The sequence below is a fragment of the Pristiophorus japonicus genome, chromosome 12, assembly GCF_044704955.1.
Source record: "Pristiophorus japonicus isolate sPriJap1 chromosome 12, sPriJap1.hap1, whole genome shotgun sequence".
In the NCBI taxonomy this organism is placed as follows: Eukaryota; Metazoa; Chordata; class Chondrichthyes; family Pristiophoridae; genus Pristiophorus; species Pristiophorus japonicus.
Window position 1 is genome coordinate 197,351,993 of NC_091988.1, and position 23,140 is coordinate 197,375,132.

General features: G+C 46.8%; 1 long non-coding RNA gene across 1 annotated transcript; it reads right to left on the reverse strand.

Annotated features, from left to right (window-relative positions):
- Window positions 1–1,293: 1,293 nt before the first annotated feature.
- On the reverse strand, window positions 1,294–8,440 carry LOC139277109 (uncharacterized). The gene is made up of 3 exons (XR_011596039.1): window positions 8,356–8,440; window positions 2,885–2,953; window positions 1,294–1,591 (listed from the first exon to the last, which is right to left on the reverse strand). It is a non-coding gene; the product is annotated as an uncharacterized lncRNA (long non-coding RNA).
- Window positions 8,441–23,140: the final 14,700 nt, after the last annotated feature.

A 23,140-nucleotide genomic window follows, 5' to 3' on the forward strand; every position in this document is an offset into this window, starting at 1 on the left:
TGCACCGCCATTCAATGAGTTCATGGCTGAACATGCAACTTCAGTAGCCCATTCCTGCTTTCTCACCATACCCCTTAATTCCCCTAGTAGTAAGGACTTCATCTAACTCCTTTTTGAATATATTTAGTGAATTGGCCTCAACAACTTTCTGTGGTAGAGAATTCCACAGGTTCACCACTCTCTGGGTGAAGAAATTCCTCCTCATCTCGGTCCTAAATGGCTTCCCCCTTATCCTTAGACTGTGTCCCCTGGTTCTGGACTTCCCCAACATTGGGAACATTCTTCCTGCATCTAACCTGTCTAAACCCGTCAGAATGTTAAACGTTTCTATGAGGTCCCCTCTCATTCTTCTGAACTCCAGTGAATACAAGCCCAGTTGATCCAGTCTTTCTTGATAGATCAGTCCCGCCATCCCGGGAATCAATCTGGTGAACCTTCGCTGCACTCCCTCAATAGCAAGAATGTCCTTCCTCAGGTTAGGAGACCAAAACTGTACACAATACTCCAGGTGTGGCCTCACCAAGGCCCTGTACAATTGTAGCAACACCTCCCTGCCCTTGTACTCAAATCCCCTCGCTATGAAGGCCAACGTGCCATTTGCTTTCTTAACCGCCTGCTGTACCTGCATGCCAACCTTCAATGACTGATGTACCATGACACCCAGGTCTCTTTGCACCTCCCCTTTTCCTAATCTGTCACCATTCAGATAATAGTCTGTCTCTCTATTTTTACCACCAAAGTGGATAACCTCACATTTATCCACATTATACTTCATCTGCCATGCATTTTCCCACTCACCTAACCTATCCAAGTCGCTCTGCAGCCTCATAGAATCCTCCTTGCAGCTCACACTGCCACCCAACTTAGTGTCATCCGCAAATTTGGAGATACTACATTTAATCCCCTCGTCTAAATCATTAATGTACAGTGTAAACAGCTGGGGCCCCAGCACAGAACCTTGCGGTACCCCACTAGTCACTGCCTGCCATTCTGAAAAGTCCCCATTTACTCCTACTCTTTGCTTCCTGTCTGACAACCAGTTCTCAATCCATGTCAGCACACTACCCCCAATCCCATGTGCTTTAACTTTGCACATTAATCTCTTGTGTGGGACCTTGTCGAAAGCCTTCTGAAAGTCCAAATATACCACATCAACTGGTTTTCCCTTGTCCACTCTACTGGAAACATCCTCAAAAAATTCTTGAAAGTTTCAATTGAGCAAATAGCAAGATCTGACAAAACCACGATCATATGAACAACCAGTTGAACAGATTATTTTATTGAGAGAGGAATGTTGACCAGGACGTTGGGACAGCTCCTTGCTCTCCTTTCAATAATACATGGGATCTTTAATCATACAATCATATAGCACAGAAGGAGACCATTTGGTCCAAGGTGGCTGCACTGGCTCTTTGAAGGAGTGAGCCAAATAGTCCCACTCCCCCCACCCTGCTCTTTCGTCCGAGTCCTGCAAATCTTTCCTCTTCAAGGATTGGTTGTAGCAGAGATGACATCACATGACCTGTATCAACATGTCATTGAAGTATCTGTACTTATTTCAGGTGCTCCTGATTACACCCGAAGTGGACACCTGCAACAAGAACAACAAGAACAGTTTGCATTTATATAGCCTCTTATAACGCAGTGACAAACAGGTGTTTCGCAGGAATGTTAACAAAATTTGACACCGAGCCACATAAGGAGATAATAGGGCAGGTGAAAAAAAGTTTGGTCAAAGAGGTAGATTTTAAGGAGCAACTTAAAGGAAGAGAGAGAGGTAGTGAGGTGGAGAGATTTGGAGAGGGAGTTCCAGAGCTTAGGGCCCAGGTGGCTGGTGGCCCTGCCACCAATGGTGGGACGATGAAAGTCGGAGATTAGCAAGAAACCAGAACTGGAGGAACCCGGGGGGAGGTTACAGAGATAGGGAGAGCAGTGAGGCCAAGGAAGGAATTGAAAACAAGGATGAGAATTTTAAAATCGAGGCATTGCTGGACCAGGAGCCAAAGTAGGTCAGCGAGCACAGGTGTGATGGGCGAACGGGTCATGGGCCGGGTTGGGACACGGGTAGCAGAGGGTGATGTGAGGATTATTACAATCCCAGCCCCTTTGGAGATTTCCCAAATCAGGCTTACTCCTTAAGTGTTCACTCTCAACTCAAGGTTGAGGTAGCTAAATCCGAAAGACGCTAACTGGGTCTAAAGGTCCGGACTATCTCTACTTAAAGGAAAGAACAACCCCGAGAATGTTACCATCCTCCAGATAGCACTTGTTAGTAAGTTTTTTAGCCAGATTGTAATTATCCCGGATATTGGAAGGGTCCGGGGAGGCAGGTCTCTCCTCAGTAATGTATCTCTTCATCAAAAGAGTGTACGGAGATGTGGTCCATGAGTTATTGATACAGAAGACTACGAGAGACTATTCAAAAATATATATATAGAGATTTATTTAAAGAACCGATTTGCAATTTACAGTTGGTGAGTCAGTCAATCGCAACGTTAATAGTTCCGCACCCACCCTTTCCTTCAACCACTGTCTGTCCCACCTGTGACAGAGATTGTAATTCCTGTATTGGACTGTACCATATCATCATAAGCAGTCCCTCAAAATCGAGGAAGACTTGCTTCCACTCTAAAAATGTACAGTCCAATACGAGAATTACTGTCTCTGTCACAGGTGGGACAGACAGTGGTTGAAGGAAGGGGTGGGTGGGACTGGTTTGCCGCACGCTCCTTCTGCTGCCTGCGCTTGGTTTCTGCATGCTCTGGGCGACGAGACTCGAGGTGCTCAGCGCCCTCCCGGATGCTCTTCCTCCACTTAGGGCGGTCTTTGGCCAGGGACTCCCCGGTGTAGGTGGGAAATGTTGCATTTTATCAAGGACAGTCACCTGAGAACTCCCTTTTAGAGTAGAAGTGCGTTTTCCTCAATTTTGAGGAACTGCCTATGATGCTGAGTTCTAAAAAAAAAGGTGAAAAATACAATCTTATTTCTAGTAGAGAATCTTACTTTTAAATCTAAACTTCGGTACAGTATTACAGTTCTTAAAATTGTTTAAGCAGGATATCCATCAATTATCAAGGTAGCAGTTATCTTCAAGCTCTGAGAAGTGGGAGAGCACAGATTAATGATTTAGACGAAGGAATTGAGTGTAATATCTCCAAGTTTGCAGATGACACTAAGCTGGGTGGCAGTGTGAGCTGTGAGGAGAATGCTAAGAAGCTGCAGGGTGACTTGGACAGGTTAGGTGAGTGGGAAAATGCATGACAGATGCAGTATAATGTGGATAAATGTGAGGTTATCCACTTTGGTGGAAAAAACAGGAAGGCAGATTATTATCTGAATGGTGGCAGATTAGGAAAAGGGGAGGTGCAGCGGGACCTGGGTATCATGGTACATCAGCCATTGAAAGTAGGCACGCAGGTACAGCAGGCGGTGAAGAAGGCAAATGGCATGTTGGCCTTCATAGCGACAGGATTTGAGTTTAGGAGCAGGAAGGTCTTACTGCAGTTGTACAGGGCCTTAGTGAGGCCACACCTTGAATATTGTGTACAGTTTTGGTCTCCTAATCTGAGGAAGGACGTGCTTGCTATTGAGGGAGTGCAACGAAGATTCACCAGACTAATTCCCAGGATGGCAGGACTGACATATGAAGAAAGACTGGATCGACTAGGCTTATATTCACTGGAATTTAGAAGAATGAGAGGGGATCTCATAGAAACATATAAAATTCTGATGGGATTGGACAGGTTAGATGCAGGTAGAATGTTCCCAATGTTGGGGAAGTCCAGAACCAGGGGTCACAGTCTAAGGGTAAGGGGTAAGCCATTTAGGACCGAGATGAGGAGAAACTTCTTCACTCAGAGAGTTGTGAGCCTGTGGAATTCTCTACCACAGAAAGTTGTTGAGGCCAGTTCATTAGATATATTCAAAAGGGAGTTAGATGTGGCCCTTACAGCTAAAGGGATCAAGGGGTATGGAGAGAAAGTAGGAATGGGGTACTAAAGTTGCAAAAATGATCAGCCATGATCATATTGAATAGTGGTGCAGGCTTGAAGGGCCGAATGGCCTGCTCCTGCACCTATTTTCTATGTTTCTATGTTTCTAACAAGCACGGTGCCTTGTGCCTTGCTCCATAGTGGAGAAACGCTTTTGCCCGTTGAAGCGAGTCTAACTCTCTCATTTGAGCTTTCATCATTTATACCCTTTTTGCCAAGTTTCACTTGTTTATTGAACAAGTTACTTATCATTATGTTCTTGCTGAGTCTTGCATTCCTAGCTCGTATATCAACACACAGCTATTGTGAGTTTACCATTTTATGTTCAAAGGCACGTCATTTGTTTGTGCGTTGGGCACTTGAAGTTTTTTCTTCGTGTTGTGTCATTCTTACAAGGTTATCCAATAACTTCTCTCTGACACTAACAAAAAATTAGTGTGCAGGTACAGCAAGTAATCAGTAAGGTAAATGGAATGTTGGCCTTTGTTGCAAGGGGGATAGAGTATAAATGTATGGCAGTCCTGCTCCAACTGTACAGGGTATTGGTGAGGCCACACCTTGAGTACTGTGTACAGTTTTGGTCTCCGTATTTAAGGAAGGATATACTTGCATTGGAGGCTGTTCAGAGAAGGCTCACTAGGTTGATTCCGGAGATGAGGGGGTTGACTTATGAAGATAGGTTGAGTATGTTGGGCCTATACACATTGGAGTTCAGAAGAATGAGAGATGATCTTATCGAAACATATGAGATAATGAGGGGGCTCGACAAGGTGGATGCAGAGAGGATTTTTCCACTCATAGGGGAAACTAGAACTAGAGGACATAGTCTCAGAATAAGGGGTCGCCCATTTAAAACTGAGATGAGGAGGAATTTCTTCTCTCAGAAAGTTGTAAATCTATGGAATTCTCTGACCCAGAGCGCTGTAGAGGCTGGGTCGTTTAAGGCGGAGATAGACAGATCTTTGAGCGATAAGGGAGTAAAGGGTTATGGGGAGTGGGCAGGGAAGTGGAGCTGAGTCCATGATCAGATCAGCCATGATCTTATTAAATGGCAGAGCAGGTTCGAGAGGCCTGATGGCCTACTCCTGCTCTTATTTTCTATGTTTCTATTTCTTATGTTCTTATCTCAAGAATTTAGTCTTGTTTATGTGAGGTACTTGACATTTTGCTAATTCAACTAAACTATGTTTGCAATTATTCATTGTTCGATTTGCCAACTGCAGTCAATAGGGCAGCTGCCATTTATTTATGATAAACAATCTAGATTAGGCCATTCAAGCTGACTGCTTATTTCAACAATTGTCCAGTTTCAAAAAGTTAATAAAGTAACTTATCCAAGGTCAGTCCTTGAAGAAGAGAACTCTTTAGGATTTTTAAATCCAACTAGTCTTATTTTTAAATAAGTTATAAAGTAGAATTTTTAAAGAAGCTGTAAGGTAGAATTCCTTCACAGTGAAAGGTGAGAGGCCAGCCAGGAGAGTGTTGGAATAGTCGAGTTTGGAGCTAACAAAACCAAAGCGGTCGGAGTGAAGGGTGAGTGGGTGCTGCACAATCCTGTGCTGTGAGTCACTGTTGTGAAATCTCCTGCTTTTTGAGCTTCTAAAATAGGTACGAGACCCGACCAAATGACTGATTATGTGTTCGGATTCTGGAGCTGAACTTGGAAGCCACAACCACAAAGCCAAGCTGAGGAAGGTCAGAATTAATGTCAAAATACAACTACGCCCCGAGCTCTTTGTCAGAGAGCGTGGAGGCCACAACAAAAAATGGAACAACATCAGAGCCCAATGATAAATAAATACCTAAGCAAGAAAATAAATTAGGTCTCATTGATTGTGACAGTGCTAAGTGGCAATTAATATCAATGCGATTGACTGCTTCACAAACAACAGCCCTCGTGCCACTGTTAGAGGGAACTGGGCTATACGGACATAATGTGTTGTGACAGCTCTGTGTCTCTGGGTGATATTCTAGTTGTCTTTGGTAACCCAGCTAGTGCAATGCACAATGTAACATCTCCACACGCCACAAACAACTGGGGACTTGGATCATGTGTCTGTATCAATGTCGACTATCTTGCAAAATGTGGAGCCAAATTGGCTTGAAGTCCATCTCTGTTCATCAAGATGCATTCCTAAAATGCACAGTTTCATGGTGTATAGAATGATACAGCCCATCCTTGCTGTGTCAGCTCTTTGAAAGTGCTAACCAATTAGACTCACTCCCCCCACTCTTTCCCCATAGCCCTGAAATATGTGTTTCTCATTCAAGTATTTATCCAATTCTCTTTTTGAAAGTCACTATTGAATCTGCTTCCACCGTCCTTTCAGGCAGCGCGTTCCAGATCACAACAACTCGCTGAGTAAAACAATTCTCCTCGTCTCCCCCTCTGGTTCTTTTGCCAATTACTTTAATTAGCTTAATGTAGTGCTGCCTCTTTATCAACTGACGTCCTACTCAATGAATTAACTCAATATTGCTGTCAGCAAAGAGCTCCAATCTGGCATGGTCTTTCCCTGAGGGAATGAGAGCGTGAAAAAATAACCCAAAGACCGAATCATTCCAGGGCCGGTTCCACACACCTTCAGGCTACCCAGGGACCAGTGAGGTTATAGATTGTCAATCACGTGCCTTTTCATCCAGGGCAAACTGGAAGTAAAAAAATAAATATTTCCATTTATATATGGTACATCTCACAGTTACAATATTGCAAGGCGGTTCACACAGTGACTTGCGTTTGGATTGTAGAGGCTGTTATAGCGTGAGCAAGGGACAATAGGCTGGATCTTCACTTTGTACACTAGTGTAAACTGAGTGATAGCCAAACAGCAGCCCGTTTTACATCTCTCCCATCGACTTCAAAGGGAAAGAAAGAAGAAAAGAAAGAAATAGAGAGGGAAAGAAACGCTTTACAGCCAATGAAGTACTTTTTGAAGTACAATGAAGTACAATATCCCGGATCAATGTTCCCGCTAATTGGCTGCCGCGTTTCCCACATTACAACAGTGACCACTCTCCAAAAGTACTTCGTTGGCTGTAAAGCGCTTTGAGACGGCCGGTGGTCGTGAAAGGCGCTATAGAAATGCAAGCCTTTCTTTCTTTCTTAAACCCTGCAGAAATATGCCATTTCTCACCCCCCCTCACCAAGCGCCGCGCTCTCAAATAGGAGCAGGAACAGTATCAGGAGCCAGCGTGGGATATTTAACCGAAGTCGGCAGCATGGCAGTGCCCGCTCAGTCCGGCAGACGGACGTCCTGCCCTGGAACAGTTTTGCTGCCAATCACAGAGAGGAAACTGTTGCGTTGTGTTCCACCTTCATCTCACATAGATAAAGAAAAGAAAGAAGGAAAGATCTTACATTTATCATCATCATAGGCCGTCCCTCGAAACGAGGATGACTTGCTTCCACGCCAAAAAGGGATGAGTTCACAGGTGTTTCAATGAAGGACCTAATATTCCAGATCCCGAACTACATCCTGAAGGGTGGAAGATGCCTGTGTGTGGATTGTTTTAACGTGGGGTGGCCGTTGCACACCAGCCACCACACGGGCTTGACAGAGCTCGGTCTTGGTCCAGTGGCAAGGGTTACTCAAGACTAACTGGAGACCTGCTTTGCTGCACGAACCTAGTGCGCGCACATATCGCAGTGTGGGCTGGCCCGTGCTGCCCCTGGGCCCTCGCTTCTTCTGGGCCCCGAGCTCACGCCTCTCCTGGGCCCCGATCACATCCCGCTCCTTCGCTCCATCCTCACCGCTCCTGCTGTATCTGCCCACGCTACATTTTATACAACACCTTTCACAACCTTGGGACGTCCCAAAGCGCTTTGCAGCCCATGAGTTACTCTTTGAAGTGCAGGAAATGTAGCAGTCAATTTGCGCACAGCAAGGTCCCACAAACAGCAATGTGATAAATGATCAGATAATTTTTTTTAGTGATGTTGGTTGAGGGATGAGTATTGGCCCAGGACACCAGGGATAACGCCCCTGCGCTCTTCAAAATAGTGCTGTGCAACGTTCCCTCTCTGCCTGTCCCACGCAGCCCGGGACCGACTTGCTCAATGTTAAATTTGCACAAACGCGCAAAACTGTGAATGGGCCACGCAGCCCCTTAAAGGGGCCCGCACACCCTAAAAAAAATTAGGGGGAACATCGGTGCCACGAGAAGTTTTATGCCCATTGAGAGAGCAAACAGTGGCCTCAGTTCAACGTCTCACCCGAAAGACGGCACCTCCGACAAGGCAGCACTCACTGGGAGTGTCAGCCTGGATTTTGTGCTCAAGTCTCCAGAGTGGACAAGCTTGTGAGTCAGAGGCGAGAGTGCTACCCATCGAGCCACACATAATGGCCCAGAAATCTTCCCTTACCTTATCCTGCTGTGCCCACGCGAGTTCCTGGTCCTGAGGCCTCCACTAACTGCACGTCGGGACGTGCGCAGGCCTGGAGCTGGAGTCACATGACTCTGGGCAGCCAATCAGGTAAAGTATGTTCTCATTCATAATAATGGGAACTCCGTAATTTAGAGTTCCCATTATTATGAATGAGAAACAGCCCCCAAACACACAAAACTCGAATAAAAAAATAGAAAAAATACACCACATATTTTTATTAATTTGAATTAAAGTTATTTATGTATTTAAAAAAAGGTATATTTTTCTGATTTTTTAAAAAAGATTTTTTAATTATGGTTTAAAATAAACTTACCGTAATGAGGAGGGTTTTTAACAATAAAATGTGATTTTATAATTTTATTTTAAAATGTTTTGTGTATTTTAAACTCTTACGTCTGTAACAGTATGCTGTGCTCCTGCTTTTATCAGGTGCAAGAATTTTGAGGACATTTGCTGGGCAAGATATGGGTAAATCCCGCAATCTTGCCCTTGCAAATGTCCTCGCTCCCGAGATACGGAGGAACTGTCGAGCTCCAGCTTGACAGATCGGAAAAGCCGGTTTTCAGCACATGCGCACTGTGCACTGAAAAACCGGCTTCTGCGATGCCTTCCTGGGTCTGTACACACTCGGTACGCACTCCGTACACAGTCTGTACACACTCTGTACACACTCCGTACGCACTCCGTACACACTCTGTACACACTCCGTACGGACCAAGGAGGCCGGGATTCTTGACCCATTATACATGCCTCTGGTTTTGAGTGTTGAGCCCCGGTTTAAAAGTGTCCCTCTAGTGGCTAGTGTTTACTATGTTTGCCTGGGGGTGGGGTCGGGGGGGTGGGGGGGGCTGTGGAGACGGAGCGGGGTGAGACAACTTCCTCTACTCCGTGCCAGTGGAAAAAAACAATTCTCAGCGCACTCAGTGGAGATGGAAAACTTTGATTTACAAGGCACTTGTTCTCAAGGCAAAACCTTTTCTTTCTTCTCCTGAACATCGAGGAAACTAAGGGCCTCCTGGCTATACACATCTGTGCCTGGGCTTGTTGTTCTCAGTATAAAATCATCGTGGGGGAACACATAGTGGGAACAGATGGAAACGCAGCTTATTGGTTATGTGTGGGGATCTTACTCAGCTGGGGGAGTGAGGGGGGGGACACTTTTCCTGTTTATACGGTGTCTAAGACGCATGTTAGTGAACTTGTGTAAAATTGATGAAAAACATATTTCACAGTTGGTTGTTTGAAACAGAGTAAATTGGTGACTGAATCATCTTCTTTTGCCTCTCTCTCTCTCCCCTCGTAGGAAACATCTAAAAGAAAATTGACTTGGATTTATACACCACCTTTCAGCTCCCCAAACGCTCCACAGACACTTTTTGAAGTATGGTCGCCGTTGTAATGTTGCAGCCCAACATGCGCACAGCAAGCTCCCACAAACCGAAGGCAATGTAAGTTGTTTGAGCAATGGGGGTTGAGGGATAGATGCCGGCCGCGACATTTCCCTTGCTCTTTTTCAAATAGTTCCATCAGATGTTCTATGTCCACCCGACGGAGCCTCGGTTTAACGTCTCATCCGAAAGACGGCACCTCCGACAGCGCAGCACTCCCTCAGCACCACACTGCAATATCAGCCTGGATTTTGTGCTCAAGTCCCTAGAGTGAAGGTTTAACCCACAACCTCTGACTCAGAGGGGAAAACGCTACTCGGTATTCGCTTTTGATAGATCGTACGCATTGACCGATCGCATGTATCCCCGGGAAAAGGGTCTTCGCGTGCCCAATTATTGCCCAGCGAATGTCCTTCAAACTCTTACGCCTAGTAAGAGCAGGTGTAAGGCCTGCTTTTACCAGCATCATGAGTTTTAATAGATAGAAAAAAATAAATGTTATTACTTATTTTTATATTAAAAACCTTGTCTATGAAGATAAGTTTATTTTTAAAACTATTAAAACATTGTTTTTTAAATTCAAAATTTTTTTTTCTCTAAAACATTTAATTTGATGCAATTTCTATTAATTTTTTAAAAAGGGAAGTGTTTTTTTATTTATGTGTGCGTTTTATTTGATTTTAGGGGTATTCCCATTGACAGTATTGAGAGCTCGGAGTATACTACATAGTGATTGGTGGTCCAGGCACACGTGATCCCAGGATACCCGTACAATCCCGGGATTCGTGGGCCTCTGCGCTGGGCTGTGCAGTTAGGCCTCGGAGCGCGTGTTCCTTCCGCCGGGACCAACAGGTACTTTGCTGAAGCCTCGGACTGCAATTTTTGGTCCATAATTTCCTTTGGTGACACACTCAGTAACACGTTCATGTCTCTCGCCGTAAATGAAAGCCTCTCATCCCCCAGTATCACCTTTACTGAATCGCTTCCGCAACCCTCTCCATAGCCTTGACGTACTTCCTAAAGTCAGGTGCCGTCCTGTGCAAAGAAAGAACCGAGTTGTAGCAAATCCAGTTTTTCTAAAGTTGGAGCCATGATTTTCCTGTTTCTTATTTACCTGGCCCAGGACATTGCATGACGCAGGGGTTGCTGGTGGGTGGAGAGGGGAGGGGGCTGGGGCTGACTGCACCAAGTTTGGATGGAAGGGGTTTTATGGGCCAGATGTCAGCTGTGGCTCAGTGGGTAACATTCTCGCCTCTGAGTCAGAAAGTTATGGATTCAGGTCCCCCTCCAGAAACTTGAGCTCAAAAATCTAGATTGACACCAGTGCAGTGCTGAGGGAGTGCTGCACTGTCGAAGGTGACATCTGTCAGGATAAGACGTTAAACTGATGCCCCCATCTGCCCTCTCAGGTGGATGTAAAAGATCCCACGGCCACTATACAATAAAGAGCAGGGGAGTTATCCCTGGTGTCCAATGTTCATTGTCACTTGTCCCTTCCAAACAGCTTAAAGGAAATTCTGCATTTATATAGTTCCTTTCACAACCACCGGACGTCTCAAAGCGCTTTACAGTCAATAAAGTACATTTGGAGTGTAGTCACTGTTGTAATGTGGGAAACGCAGCAGCCAATTTGCGCACAGCAAGCTCCCACACACAGCAATGTGATAATGACCAGATAATCTGTTTTTGTGATGTTGATTGAGGGATAAATATTGGCCCAGGACACCGGGGATAACTCCCCTGCTCTTCTTCGAAATAGTGCCATGGGATCTTTTACATTCACCCGAGAGGGCAGACGGAGCCTCGGTTGAATGTCTCATCCGAAAGACGACACCTCCGACAGTGCAGCACTCCCTCAGCATTGCACTGGGAGTATCTGCCTAGATTTATGTGCTCAAGTCTGTGGAGTGGGACTTGAACACTCAACCTTCTGACTCAGAGGTGAGGGTGATACCCACTGATCCACGGCTGACAGAACTAAGATGGGCTGAATGGCCTTCCTTAGCTGTGATTTATGTCGTGGTTTGGTGGGGGGGGGGGCGGGGTGTTGGGGGCTGATTCGCGATCGCCTGTACTGCATGGTCACCAGTGCCTCCAACGCTGACTGTGCATGTGAAGTGTGAACGATTGGAAGATACTTGAGTGCTAATCGTCCAGCGTGCATGGAATGATTCGGGTTGGGAGGAGGGGGCGGAGCTTGACAGGGGCGTGGCTTGTCGCATATCTGTCAAAAAAAGTACAGTATGGGGATGGGGATGGGGGGGGGGAGGGAGCTTGACAGCTGCCTGTGTGTCAACAAAAGTGCAGTACAAATAGTTACATCGCCCAATTATCAAGACCCATGACGAGATCTTGGACAATATGGACCAATTCCCATACCTCGGGAGGCTACTGTCAGCAAGGACAGAGATCGATGACATTCTAACCACTCTCTGAGTGTCAGCTATGGTTCAGTGGGCTGCACTCTCGTCTTTGAGTAAGAAGGTTGTGGGTTCATGTCCCACTCCAGGGACTTGAGCACATAAATCTAGGCTGACACTCCCAGTGCAGTGCTGAGGGTAAGGCACTTCGGCTGGGGGAGGCATGCATTTGGACTGGGGTAAGGCACTTTGGCTGTGGGAAGCATGCACTTGGACTGTGGTAAGGCACTTGGACTGGGGTAAGGCACTTTGGTCCTTGCTGTCTTCTGGGGAGCTCTGTCCTCTGTCGCTTCAGGAAGTCAAAGTGAACTCAGTGACAATTTGCAAAGTCAGTGAGACCTTGGGCTGGGCGCTTCCAGTTACACATTCCTGTGAAACGTCAGGGTGTGGCTTATCCTCCAAGAGGACCAATCAGAGACAAAGGGTGGAGCATGGTGGCCATGTTTGCAGTACAAATAAGCACATCCATAATCAGAGGACAGTGCTGTGTGGCGGGGGCAGGTTGATAGAGAACCCTTGCGAATGTTTAATGTAAGGCCCAGACTCTCGTACGCTTCGGTGAAGGTGTCAACGATGGCCTCCGAGAGTGCAAACGCAAGCGTCATCTGCATACTGTCATTCAATGACAGAGGATGGGATGACCTTGGGTCTGGACTGGAGGCGACGGAGCTTGAACAGTTTCCCGTTTTTCCTGTAGATTAGCTCCACTCTAGCGGGGAGCTTGTTAAAGGTGAGATGAAGCATTGCAGCGAGGAAGATCGAGAAGAGCATTGGCGTGATGACACAGCCTTGTTTGACCCCGGTCTGCACACTTGTGTTGGTTCCGCGGTGGATCCGTTGGTAAGAATGCGGAGCTCGCTACCACAGGAAGTGGTTGAGGCGAATAGCTTCGATGCTTTCAAAAGGAAACTAGACAAATACATGAGAGAAAAGGGAATAGAAAGATATGCTGAAGGGCTGAGATGAGACAGATGGACTGGGAGGCGACTCGAGTGGAGCATTAACCCCAGCACAGACTAGTTGTGCCGAATGGCCTGTGTCTGGCTGTAAATTCTATGTAATTGTAATCTGACTTTGATATGTTTGTCTTTACACATCTACATAACAGAGATGGCCTACAGTAAGGCCAATCAACCTCATTCAACCACAGTCAGAGGAACATTCAACAACATGGTTAGTAATAGCAGAACGGTATCACAAACTTTAGCTCCACCTTGTGGTCACCTGTTCGGCCTCCTCGTTCTCCCACCACCACAGTATATATTGAAAATGTTTATTGTATGGGTGTGACCCGTTTCACCCTCGTTTGTCATCTTTTGGAAACGTTCTGTTTCATTTTTAAACGCCATCAAATAGATTTCAATTTATGCTCACAAAGTCAGGGAAGCTTAACTTGCCTCTTAACTAACCAAAAAAGTGAATGCATCTATATACCATTTTATTCTGCCCTCAGCCGACAATGCATTGCTGTGAAATACAGTCGGATGCAGTTGAAATGAAGCGCTTTACAGAAAATTAGGTTTTTTTGAATTGTAGTCACTGCTGTAATGTAGGAAATGCAACAGCCAATTTGTGCACAGCAAGGTCCCACAAACAGAATCGTGTCGGCTGTGGCTCAGTGGGCAGCACTCTCGCCTCTGAGTCAGAAGGTTGTGGGTTCAAGTCCCACTCCAGGGAGTCGAGCACATAAATCTAGGCTGACAGTGCAGTGCTGAGGGAGTGCTGCACTGTTGGAGATGCCGTCTTTTGGATGAGACGTTAAACCCAGGCCCCATCTGCCCGCTCAGGTGGATGTAAAAGATCTCATGGCCACTATTTCAAAGAAGAGCAGGGGAGTTATCCCCAGTGTCCTGGCCAATATTTATCCCTCAATCAACATAACTAAAACAGACTATCTGGTTATTATCACATTTCTGATTGTGGGAGCTTGCTGTGCGCAAAGTGACTACCGTGTTTCCTACATTACAACAGTGACTATACTTCAGATTGCAGAGGGACGTGATCAGGACCCGAGAGAGGCGTGAGTTCGGGGCCAGAAGAGACAAGGGCCCAGGGGCAGCACGGGCCCAGCCCACACTGCGATATGTGTGCGCACTAGGTCCGTGCAGCAGAGCAGGTCTCCAGTCGTCCTGGTTAACCCTTGCTACTGGACCAAGCCCATGTGGTGGCTGCAAATCCACGCGAGGGCATCTTCCATCCTTCAGGATGTAGTTCGGAACCTGGAATTTTAGGTCCTTCATTGAAACACCCGTAAACTTTTTGATGTGGAAGCAAGTCATCCTCGACTCGAGGGACTGCCTATGATGATGATGATGATGATGACGCTTCAAAAGTATTTCACTGGCTGTAAAGCGCTTTGAGCCGTCCGGTGCTCGTGAAAGGCGCTATATAAATCCAAGTTTTTCTTTCTGTTTTTCTTGTGATGTTGGTTGCGATGCCTCCGCCTCAATCCAGAGAAGACAGTTGTGTCAGCGCTCCACCTGAGCAACAACGCCGCCGGGAAAGAACTCGACGTTTGCTTCTGCGGAAAGCGACTACTCCATGGACCCCACCCAAAAGATCTTGGTGTCACCCTGGACAGGTCTCTCACCTCATCTCATCAATACCAGCCAAAAGTAAAAAGCAGGGAGAGTCTGGTCTGGAAACTCGCTGGAACGTCATGGGGGAGCAGAGCTAGAGCACTGCTTTTTTATTCGTTCCTGGGATATGGGTGTCGCAGGGAAGGTCAGCATTTATTGCCCATCCCTAATTGCCCCTCGAGAAGGTGGTGGTGAACTACCTTCTTGAACCGCTGCAGTCCGTGTGGTGAAGGTGCTCCCACAGTGCTGTTAGGGAGGGAGTTCCAGGATTTTGACCCAGCGACGATGGAGGAACGGCCGATATACTTCCAAGTCAGGATAGTTTGTAACTTGGAGGTGGTGGTGTTCCCATGCACCTGCTGCCCTTGTCCTTCTAGGTGGTAGAGGTCGCGAGTTTGGGAGGTGCCGCAAAAGGCGAGTGGCTGCAGTGCATCTCCCCTGGGAGCACAGACACACCAACGTTAATGTCCTCGATCAGGCCAACATCCCCAGCAATGGGCTGGCCACATTGTTCGCATGCCTGACACAAGACTCCCAAAGTAAGTGCTCTACTCGAAACTCTTACACGACAAGCGAGCCCCCAGGTGGGCAGAGGAAATGTTTCAAGGACACTCTCAAAGCCTCCCTGATAAAGTGCAACATCCCCACCGACACCTGGGAGTCCCTGGCCAAAGACCACCCTAAGTGGAGGAAGAGCATCCGGGAGGGCGCTGAGCACCTCGAGTCTCGTCGCTGAGAGCATGCAGAAACCAAGCGCAGGCAGCGGAAGGAGCGTGCGGCAAACCAGACTCCTCACCCACCCTTTCCTCCAACCACTGTCTGTCCCACCTGTGACAGAGACTGTAATTCCCATATTGGACTGTTCAGGCACCTAAGAACTCACTTTTGGAGTGGAAGCAAGTCTTCCTCGATTTCGATGGACTGCCTATGTTGATGATGCATCTTGTAGATGGTACACACTGCACACACGGTGCGCCGGTGGTGGAGGGAGTGAATGTTTAAGATGGTGGATGGGGTGCCGATCAAGCGGGCTGCTTTGTCCTGGATGGTGTCGAGCTTCTTGAGTGTTGTTGGAGCTGCACCCATCCAGGCAAGTGGAGAGTGTTCCATCACACTCCTGACTTGTGCCTTGTAGATGGTAGAAAGGTTTTGGGGAGTCAGGAGGTGAGACACTTGCCACAGAATCATCATCATTATCATCATTATTATTGGCAATTCTTCGGAGTCAAGGGTGACTTGCTTCCACTCTAAAAGTGAGTTCTCAGGTGACTGAGGAGTCTAATGTGGGACCTACAGTTTCTGTCACAGGTGGGGCAGACAGTGGGTGAAGGAAAGGGTGGGTGGGTTGACACACGCTCTTTCCGCTGTCTATGGTTGGTCTCTGCTTGCTCTCGGCGATGGGACTCGAATGCTCAGCACCCTCCCGGATGCTTTTTCTCCAATTTGAGCGGTCTTGGGCCAGGGATTCCCAGGAGTCGGTGGGGATGTTGCACTTTTTCAAGGAGGCTTTGTGGGTGCCCTTGAAACGTTTTCCCTGCCCACCTGAGGCTCGCTTGCCGTGTCGACGCTCCATGTAGATCGCTTGCTTCGGGAGTCTGCAGACGATGTGGCCCGCCCATCGGAGCTCGTCGAGCGTGGTCAATGCTGCGATGCTGGGGATGTTGGCCTGAGCGAGAATACTGGCGTTGGTGCGTCTATCCTGCCAGTGGATTTGCAGGATCTCGTGGAGGCAGCGCTGGTGGTACTTCTCTAACGTTTTGAGATGTCTGCTGTATATGGTCCACGTCTCTAAGCCATACAGGAGGGCGGGTATCACTACTGCCCTGCAGACCATAAGCTTGGTGCCAGATTTGAGGTCCTGGTCTTCAAACACTCTCTTCCTCGGGCGACCGAAGGCTGCGCTGGCGCACTGACGGCGGTGTTGGACCTCGGAATACCCAGCCTCTGACCTGCTCTTGTAGCCACAGTATTCATGTGGTTGGTCCATTTAAATTTCCGGTCAATGGTGACCCCCAGGATGTTGATGGTGGGGGATTCAGCGATGGTAATCCCATTGAATATCAAGAGGCGGTGATTAGACTCTCTCTTGGAGATAGTCATTGCCTGGCACTTGTGTGGTGTGAATGTTACTTGCCACTTATCTGACCGAGCCTGAATGTTGTCCAGGTCTTGCTGCATGCGGGCATGGACTGCTTCATTATCTGAGGAGTTGCGAATGGAACTGAACACTGTGTAGTCATCAGTGAACATCCCCACTTCTAACCTTATGATGGAGGGAAGGTCATTGATGAAGCGGCTGAAGATGGCTGGGTCTAGGACACTGCCCTGAGGAACTCCTGCAGTGATGTCCTGGGGCTGGGATGATTGACCTCCAACAACCACAACCATCTTCCTTTGTGCTGGGTATGACTCTAGCCAGTGGAGAGTTTTCCCCCTGATTCCCATTGACTTCAGTTTTACTAGGGCTCCTTGATGCCACACTCGGTCAAATGCTGCCTTGATGTCAGGGCTGTCACTCTCACCTCACCTTCGAATTCAGCTCGTGTCCATGTTTGGACCAAGGCTGTAATGAGGTCTGGAGCCGAGTGGTCCTGGTGGAACCCAAACCGTGCATCAGTGAGCTGGTTATTGGTGAGTAAATGCCACTTGATAGCACTGTCGATGACACCTTCCATCACTTTGCTGATTGTTGAGAGTAGACTGATGGGGTTGTAATTGGCTGGATTGGATTTGTCCTGCTTTTTGTGGACAGGACATACCTGGGCAGTTTTCCACATTGTCGGGTAGATGCCAGTGTTGTAGCCATACTGGAACAGATTGGCTAGTTCTGGAGCACAAGTCTTCAGCACGACAGCCGTGATATTGTCAGGGCCTATAGCCTTTGCTGTATCCAGTGTGCTCAGCCACTTCTTGATATCACTTGGAGTGAATCGCATTGGCTGAAGACTGGCTTCTGTGATGGAGGGGACCTCAGGTGGAAGCCGATATGGATCACCCACTCAGTACTTCTGGCTGAAGATGGTTGAAAACGCTTCAGCCTTGTCTCTTGCACTCGTGTGCTGAATTCTGCCATTATTGAGGATGGGGATATTCATGGAGCCTCCTCCTCCCGGTAGTTGTTTAATTGTCTTCCACCATTCATGACTGGATGTGACAGGACTGCAGAGCTTTGATCTGATCCGTTGTTTATGGAATCGTTGCCCTGTCTATAGCATGCTGTTTCCGCTGTTTAGCATGCGTGTAGTCCTGTGTTGTAGCTTCCCCAGTTTGACACCTCATTTTTAGGTACGCTCATTTTAGGTATGCCTGGTGCAGCTCCTCATTGGTCCCTTGGCATGATGGTAATGGTAGAGTGAGTAATATGCCGGACTAGTGCTGTTGGTGAGGAATTAAACTATAGGGCAAGGGGATGGGAACCTATGCAGGGAGACAGAGAGAAGTAAAATGGGGTCAGAGCAAAAGGTATAAAGGAGAAAAGTAAAAGTGGAGGGCAGAAAAATCAAAGGCAAAAATCAAAAAAGGTCACATTACAAGATAATTCTAAAAGGACAAAGAGTGTTAAAAAAAAAACAAGCCTGAATTCTCTGTGTCTCAATGCGAGGAGCATTCATAATAAGGTGGATGAATTAACTGCGCGGATAGCTGTTAACGGATATGATATAATTGCGATTACGGAGACATGGCTCCAGGGTGACCAAGGCTGGGAACTCAACATCCAACAGTATTCAATATTCAGGAAAGATAGACTGGAAGGGAAACGAGGTGGGATAGCGTTGCTGGTTAAAGGGGAGATTAACGCAATAGTAAGGAAGGACATTCGTGTGGATGAAATGGAATCTGTATGGGCAGAGCTGCCCAACACCAAAGGGCAGAAAACGTTAGTGAGAGTTGTGTACAGACCACTAAACAGTCATAGTGAGGTTGGGGATGGCATCAAACAGGAAATTAGGGATGTGTGCAATAAAGGTACAGCAGTTATCATGGGGGACTTTAATCTACATATAGATTGGGCTAAACAAACTGGTAGCAATACAGTGGAGGAGGATTTCCTGGAGTGTATAAGAGATGGCTTTCTAGACCAATATGTCGAGGAACCAACGAGAGAGCTGGCCATCCTAGACTGGGTGTTGTGTAATGAGAGAGGATTAATTAGCAATCTTGTTGTGTGAGGCCCCTTGGGGAAGAGTGACCGTAATATGGTAGAATTCTTCATTAAGGTGGAGAGTGACACAGTTAATTCAGAGATTAGAGTCCTGAACTTAAGGAAAGGTAACTTCAACGGTATGAGACATCATTTGGCTAGGATAGACTGGCGAATGATGCTTAAAGGGTTGGCAGTGGATAGTCAATGACAGACATTTAAAGATCACATGGATGAACTTCAACAATTGTACATCCCGGTCTGGAGTAGAATAAAATGGGGAAGGTGGCTCAACCATGGCTAACAAGGGAAATCAGGGAGAGTGTTAAAACTAAAGAAGAGGCATATTTAAAAAAAGCAGCAAACCTGAGGACTGGGAGAAATTTAGACTTCAACAGAGGAGGACAAAGGGTTTAATTAGGAGGGGGAAAATAGAATATGAGAGTAAGCTTGCAGGGAACATAAAAACTGACTGCAAAAGTTTCGACATATACATGAAGAGAAAAACATTAGTGAAGACAAATGTAGGTCCCTTACAGTCAGAATCAGGTGAATTTATAATGGGGAACAAAGAAATAGCAGACCAATTGAACAAATACTTTGGTTCTGTCTTCACTAAGGAAGACACAAATAACCTTTCAGAAATATTAGGGGACTGAGGGTCTAGCGAGAAGGAGGAACTAAAGGAAATCCTTATTAGTCAGCAAATTGTGTTAGGAAAATTAATAGGATTGAAGGCCGATAAATCCCCAGGGCCTGATAGTCTGCATCCCAGAGTACTTAAGGAAGTGGCCCTAGAAATAGTGGATGCATTGGTGGTCATTTTCCAACATTCTATGGACTCTGGATCAGCTCCTATGGACTGGAGGGTAGCTAATGTAACCCCACTTTTTAAAAAAGGAGTGAGAGAGAAAACAGGGAATTATAGACCAGTCAGCCTGACATCAGTGGTGGGGAATATGTTGGAATCAATTATTAAAGATGTAATAGCAGCGCATTTGGAAATCAGTGACAGGATTGGTCCAAGTCAGCATGGATTTATGAAAGGGAAATCATGCTTGACAAATCTTCTAGAATTTTTTGAGGATGTAACTAGTAGCGTGGACGAGGGGAAGCCAGTGGATGTGGTGTATTTAGACTTTCAAAAGGCTTGTGACAAGGTCCCACACAAGAGATTAGTGTGCAAAATTAAAGCACATGGGATTGGAGGTATAATGTACTGATGTGGATAGAGATCTGGTTGGCAGACAGGAAGCAAAGAGTAGGAATAAATGGGTCCTTTTCAGAATGGCAGGCAGTGATTAGTGGGGTACCGCAAGGTTCAGTGCTGGGACCCGAGCTATTTACAATATACATTAATGATTTAGACGAAGGAATTGAGTGTAATATCTCCAAGTTTGCAGATGACACTAAGCTGGGTAGCGGTGTGAGCTGTGAGGAGGATGCTAAGAGGCTATAGGGTGACTTGGACAGGTTAGGTGAGTGGGCAAATACATGGCAGATACGGTATAATGTAGCTAAATGTGAAGTTATCCACTTTGGTGCAAAAACAGGAAGGCAGATTATTATCTGAATGGTGACAGATTAGTAAAAGGGGAAGTGCAACAAGACCTGGGTGTCATTGTACATCAGTCATTGAAAGTTGGCATACAAGTACACCAAGCGGTGAAGAAAGCAAATGGCATGTTGGCCTTCATAGCGAGAGGATTTGAGTATAGGAGCAAGAATGGATGAGGGCTTCAGCAGCGGATGAGCTCAGTCAGGGTGGGAGACGGGCGAAGTTACGGAGGTGGAAAAAGGCGGTCTTGGTTATGCTGCGGATATGTGGTCATAAGTTCACTTCAGGGTTAAATATGACACCAAGGTTACGAACAGTCTGGTTCAGCCTCAAACAGGAGTTGAGGAGAGGAATGGAGTCAGTGGCTAGGGAATAGAGTACAGGGCCTTGTTGAGGCCACACCTTGAATATTGTGTACAGTTTTGGTCTCCTAATCTGAGGAAGGACATTCTTGCTATTGAGGGAGTGCAGCAAAGGTTCGCCAGACTGATTCCCGGGATGACAGGACTGACATATGAAGAAAGACTGGATCAACTAGGCTTAGGTTCAATGGAATTTAGAAGAATGAGAGGGGATCTCATAGAAACATATAAAATTCTGACGGGACTGGACAGGTTAGATGCAAGAAGAATGTTCCCAATGTTGGGGAAGTCCAGAACCAGGGGACATAGTCTAAGAATAAGGGGTAAGCCATTTAGGACCGAGATGAGGAGAAACGTCTTCACTCAGAGAGTTGTGAGCATGTGGAGTTCTCTACCACAGAAAGTTGTTGAGGCCAGTTCGTTAGATATATTCAAAAGGGAGTTAGATGTGGCCCTTACGGCTAAAGGGATCAAGGGGTATGGAGAGAAAACTGGAACGGGGCACTGAGGTGAATGATCAGCCATGATCATATTGAATGGTGGTGCAGGCTCGAAGGGCCGAATGGCCTACTCCTGCACCTATTTTCCATGTTTCTATGTTTCTATGGGGTTGCAGATTGTGGTGGCCCACAGCGCCTCATGGATGCCCATTTTGAGCTGTTAGATCTGTTGTGAATCTATCCCAATTAGTACGGTGGTAGTGACACACAACACGATGGAGGGTGTCCTCAGTGTGAACACGGAACTTCGTCACTACAAGGACTGTGCAGTGGTCACGGCATCTGCGACAGGTAGATTGGTGAGGACGAGGTCAAGTAGTTTTTTCCCTCATGTTGGTTCTCTCATCACCTGCCGCAGGCCCAGTCTGGCAGCTATATCCTTCAGGACTCGGCCAGCTCGGTCAGTAGTGGTGCTACCGAGCCACTCTTGGTGATGGACATTGAAGTCCCCCACCCCGAGCGCATTCTATGCCCTTGATAATCTAAGTGCTTCTCCCAAGTGGTGTTCAGCATGGAGATGATGAAAAGCTTGGTCAATGAAGAAGACGACAACAACAACAACAACTTGCATTTATATGGTACCTGTAACATAGTAAAACGTTCCAAGGTTCCATCAGGCAAACAAAATTGACATCGAGCCAAAGAAGGAGATGTTCGGGCAGGTGATGAAAAGCTTGGTCAAAGAAGTAGGTTTCATGGAGTTTCTTAAAGGAGGAGAGAGAGAGGTGGAGAGGTTTATGGAGGGACTTCCAGAGCTTGGGGCCTCGATGGCTGAAGGCACGGCCCTCAATGTAGGGACAAGAGATGTAGGGGATGCACAAGAGGCCAGAATTGGAAGAGCACAGAGTTCTCAACAAAAACGACACCAACAACTTGTATTTATATAGCACCTTTAACATAGTGAAACATCCCAAGGCGCTTCATAGGAGTATTATGCGACAAGAATTTGACATCGAGCCGCATAAGTAAAAATTAGTGCAGCCTTGGTCAAAGAGGTAGGTTTTAAGGAGCGTCTTGGAGGAGGAAAGAGAGGTAGAGAGGTGGAGAGGTTTAGGCCGGTTTGGGGATGCTCAAGAGGGCAGAATTAGATGAGCGCAGATATCTCGGGGGGTTGTGGAGCTGGAGGAGATTGCAGAGATAGGGAGGGGCGAGGCCATGGAGGGATTTGAAAATGAGGATGAGAATTTTGAAATCGAGGCGTTGCTTAACTGGAAACCAATGTACATCAGTGAGCAGAGAGGTGATGGGTGAGCGGGACTTGGTGCAAGTTAGGACACGGGCAGCCGAGTTTCTGATCACCTCTACTTCACGTAGGGTAGAATGTGGGAGGCCAGCCAGGAGTGCATTGGAATAGTCAAGTAAGAAGTAGGAGCAGGAGTAGGCCATTTGGCCCCTCAAGCCTGCACCGTCATGACTGATCTGATCATGGACTCAGCTCCACTTCCCTGCCCGTTGCCCATAACCCTTGACTCCCTTATCATTCAAAAATCTGTCTATCTCCACCTTAAATATATTCAATGACCCAGACTCCACAGCTCTGTGGGGCAGAGAATTCCACAGATTTACGACCCTCTGAGAGAAGAAATTCCTCCTCATCTCAGTTCGAATGGGCGACCCCTTATTCTGAAACTATGCCCCCTAGTTCTAGATTCCCACACAAGGGGAAACATCCTCTCTGCATCTACTTTGTCAAGCCCCCACAGTATCTTATATGTTTCAATTAGATCACCTCTCATTCTTCTAAACTCCAATGAGTATAAGCCCAACCTGCTCATCTCTTACTTCATCTCACGAATCAACCTAGTGAACCTTC